The 4,899-nt window shown below is 39.9% G+C and overlaps 1 pseudogene; it reads left to right on the forward strand.

Moving 5' to 3' along the window:
* The first annotated feature begins 863 nt into the window (after window positions 1-863).
* On the forward strand, window positions 864-1,756 carry LOC102759966 (annotated as a pseudogene).
* The last annotated feature ends 3,143 nt before the right edge of the window (window positions 1,757-4,899 follow it).

The raw sequence follows: 4,899 nt of genomic DNA on the forward strand, positions 1-4,899 counted from the left end.
GGCCAGGGAGAGGTCAAGGGGGAAAAAAAGGAGACATATATAATACTCTTTGTAATACTTTAATCAATAAAACAATTTAAAAAAAGAAGTACAAATTGGTAATTACAGAATAGTCAGTAGGATATAAAATGCAGCATGGAAAATATCCTATCTAATAAAGAGGGAATATGCTAATTGACCCCCACGCCATCGCAAAGATGGTGGCGCCCACAGGCAATAAGGAGGGAATATGCTAATTGACTGTCCCGCCCTCAAAGATGGAGGCACCCACAGCCACAAGATGGCAGCGCCCAGTCCCCTCAGCCCTGCTGGGGTGGCAGGCGCACAGCAAGGCTGGGCTCGCCTGTGCCACGTGCCTGCCTCCGGGGTCCCCCAGTCCCCTCAGCCACCCAGCCACCCAGGGCCAGCCCAAGGCGCAGGCAAGCCTCGTTTGGCAGCTGCCCAGCCATCCAGGGCCAGCCCGAGGCTCAGGTAACTAGGCCGGCCAAGGCTTGAGCTGCCAGCAGTGGCAGCAGCAGAGGTGTGATGGGGCATCACCTTCCCCTGATCACTGGGTCACCTCCTGCCCCTGAGGGCTCCCGGACTGTGAGAGGTGGCAGGCTGGGCTTGAGGGACTCCCCCTCCAGTGCATGAATTTTCATGCACCAGGCCTCATAAGATTGTAATAACTATGTAAGGTGGCAGATGCATACTAGATTTACTGGCGTGATCACTTAGTAAGTTATATAATGTTTAATCATTGGGGTGTACACCTGAAAATAATACATTATTGTGTGTCAACTGTAATTGAAAAATTAAAAATGGTGAGGAAGCATGACTGCTTCCAGGATTTGGCCAGGCTTGCATGCTGAATTGTCAACAACATGCAGTCTGATGGTGTTATCTGGAATACACTAGGAAACAAGTAACTTCACTCCTTCAAAATAAGAACTAAGACACAGAGCTTTTGCAGAAATGAATACAGCCTGACTAGACTGTGTAATCTATTGCCTTGTTCCCTGGCAAACAGTTAGTATGCCACTATCAAAGAAGATAAAGGACAGTGCTAGTTGTATATGAAGGTGATAAAACAGGTAGCTTTTCCTAGGCATCTCTGGGAACGAGTCTGGCTTCATAATAATGATGAGAAAACATTAGAGGCAAGAGATGAAAATCTAATTTACTGGCCCCATTTCATTCAACACAAGTGTAAGCTGAGTTTCACCATGATTATCCAGTACCTAATTTGAATTTGAAGACTTATACTAAAGCAACAGGGGAAACTTGTTCCTTTGAGTGAGAAGGTGGAGCAGATGGGGAAAAAGAAGAGAGGAAAAGACATTAATCACTGCTCAGCTGGACAATGTCATTGAAAAGGAATTGCTGGAGAGACTTAAACAAGGTATGTATGGCGACATCTACAACTTCCCCATTCATGCCTTGGACAAGGCCCTGGAATAGCAGGAGGCAGAGAGTGACTCAGATGCTGAGGATAAAGATAAGGAAGATGATGAGGAAGATGTGGGAAAAATAAAGTTTGTGAAAGTTGATGAGGTAGATGAGAGTGACATAAGAGATTTTGAGGATATGAATAACCTGGATGCCAGCAGTGATGAAGATGAGAATGAGAAATCCTCTAGTGCAGAAGAAGAAAAAGCGCTTGATGCCAAGCACAAATGCAAATACCCTTGAAAGGACCTTTATGAAGAAATGAGCATATGTGGCAATAGAGGATGAGCAGGAGACAGAGCCTGCGGCTAAGGCCAAAACCATGTGATTTCTGTTCATCACTTGACATTTATAACAGGACTGAACATTTTGAACTTTATTCTCATCACATACATACCTCCAGTTTTTACTCTTTACATTGTATTTAACCCAATATTTGTGTGTTTTATATTTATTCCACTCTGTAGGGCAATAAATCTGGGAGGATGTGGAGGAAATCCTTAAATTGTAAACAGAGTATTTTTATAGCTTTGGCATGTGTTGAAGTGACAGTTTGAGTACAAGAAGCTCAACAGATGAGTTTGTGGTTATAAGTATTTCTAAATTTTAAATGCTAACCACCATGAGTGCCTCCCACAGCTTTATTCAGAAATGTCCAGACTTCAACGTTTTCTTGTTCTTACCCTACTTGTATGGGAGTGAAAGGGAAGAAGGAAAAAGATCTAAATTATAATATCCAGTATAAAAATACCTTTTTTTCTTAAATAATTAATTCCATTTATACAAAAAGAATATCCTCTTTTCTTTAGGAAAGTAATACAAATCTTCAGTTCCACTGTAGGGAGTACTTTCAGAAAGCCACTGTAATTTTCTAATATAGTTTACCACCTTGTTGTCTTTGCAGCTTTGGGGAATTTTAGCCAGGAGACTCTGAAACATTAAACCAAATAGGCTTTGATTTTTATTTTTTTCTTTACCTTGGTTCTTCTTTCTTGGTACCATAATCAAAGGAAATATTGGATGACACCAGGGGACAGTTCACAGAACAAGTGTAACTGTAAAAACTAACATCATGCTTGGAAATGTCCTACTGGCTCATGGAGAAGCAGCTTAATACCAGCTAAGGTGAATTAGATGAGATCTAGGACTTGAAAACTGCCTGAGATTAAAGATCCAAGATAAAGTTTAATCGAATTAACTAATAAAACAACAAACTATGCTCTCTCTAAATATTTTTAGAATATGAATTTATTTTCATGCTGTCATATCTTTCCAACTGAAGACTTCTAAATGGGGTAATAAATGAGGCAATAGTTTATTAAATATATATAAATACATACATAGTTATTATATGCTATGGCTTTGAAAAGTTCTCTTTTGTGGAACATGAGACCAAAGAATCGCCATGTGCATAAATGAGAATATGGAAAAACATAGTTGACCCGTAAAAACTGGAAAGATTTCTGGAATCCAAATTAGTCTACCTGTACTATTACTCCTTGGTGGCTTATAGCCCATTATTTCACTTGTTTAATTTAATGACTGGAACAGAACCTAAATTGTACACACTCTTGATTATGATTCTTTTGTACATTATCTGTCCTAGCCTCAGATATATTTTCTAATATTCCTGCCTTTTGGTCTGAATGGTTCTGAATACCTTTGTTCAAACTCTATTGGAGGCTAGAGGGCTCCAGAGGTGGAGACCTGAACCCTCCACATTCATTTACAGACTTGATTAGATACAACATTCATTTATAGAATTGATCAGCCACATGAATAGTAAATTAGAAGTAGGGATTACTCAAGGATAATGAGACTTAACTGAAACCACATTGCAGCTTGTCCCTTACCTTCACTTGTCCTTGAGAGCAAGGCCCAGGAGAAGCAGGCAGTCTGTGGCCTCCTTTAACAAGGAACTCTTAACAGGTTCAGGTGTAAGGCTTGGATCCTTTGCATATCAATTCAAGAGATCCTTCAATAAGACCACAAGTCTACAGGAAACTCTGGAATCAAGAAGAAAAACATCTTCATACTCTAAATCAGGATGTTAAACTGGAGACTTCAAAGACCATCTAGTATAAAGCCCTCATTTCATAAATGAAGGAACTGAAGTCAAATGACTTAAAGACCACAGAATTAGAAGCAGAACCAGAGACCAGACTCCAGTTTTTTTTTTAACTTCAAGCCCCCCCCTTTTTTTCTATAGCATACTGCCCATATACACACCCTGGCCTGGCTAAGAATACCTTGTTCTCCTCCAGAAGCCTGGTTCCACTCTAAGGAAATAGCCTCTCCTAAACACAGAGAATTGGGATCTCCTCTTACCAGGGGCCTGTACTTTTGGCCAGAGACTAGGAGATGGCCCATAGTCTTTAACTTTGATGCAGTCTCAGGCTGGGAAGTTACAAATAAAATGAGGGAAATAAGCTTGGCTTCTGGGACTTAAGTGTCAATTTGAATTTTCTGTCATTTAATTCTAGATCCTAGCTTACCATCAGTTAAGCCCAGACTATTAATTTATACTTATTAGCCTTTTGAAAAGGTTAATAAGTATAAGTGATAGTCGCACAAATTGGAAATATACTTAATGCCACTGATCTGTATGTTTAAAAACAGTAAATTTTATGTGCATTTTTTACCACAAAAAAAACTAAAAAGCCTTAAAAAGGAAAGAAAAATGAAAAATAACTTTAAAAAATACACTAGAGAATAGTTGAATCTGCTCAGCTAAAGTGAAACACTTGCTAGAATCATGTTGATGGGGGTGGAGAGGGTAGTTCCCAGGAAATAGGAGGGCTATTGCATAGATATGCCATAAATGCCTACTACCTTATATTTGCTCCTGTGTCTTACCCTCATCTCTGCTTATGTAGTTGTTCTACTTTGAGCTATATTCTCCTCTCATTTCTCTAAATTCCTTAAAACTTGATATCAATCATCTAGTTTTTGGTTATAACACTATCTGCCCTTTTGGCTTGACTATTTCACAGGTTTATTAATTTGCATGCCAATGACATTTTCAATGGTTTGTGGCACGGGGAACACACCTTGTATTTCTTCAGAGTGCTCCCACTGTTCCTAGAGTTGTTATACTGCATAGTAATTGTTCACATGCTTCCTGATTTTAACTGAAAATTTATTAGATTTTCACAGTAGAGAAGCTTAGATCCTGAACAAAAATTATTCATCCCCCCACATGTAACTCTAGTCACTAAATGGAGAGAATTACATTCTATTTCATTCCATCCATTGACTGGAAAACATTTAATGATTTATTACTTTATTATTACTTTACTAGAGGCCCGGTGCACAAAAATTTGTGCACTTGGGGGGGAGGATGGGTCCCTCAGCACGTCTTGTGCCCTCTTGCAGTCTGGAACCCCTCAGGAGATAATGACCTGCTGGATTAGGCCTGCTCCTGGGTGGCAGAGGGCAGGCCCAATCCCTAGGTGCAGCCCCTGGTCGGGA

Source organism: Myotis davidii, unplaced genomic scaffold (assembly GCF_000327345.1).
Source record: "Myotis davidii unplaced genomic scaffold, ASM32734v1 scaffold1643, whole genome shotgun sequence".
Lineage (NCBI taxonomy): Eukaryota > Metazoa > Chordata > Mammalia > Chiroptera > Vespertilionidae > Myotis > Myotis davidii.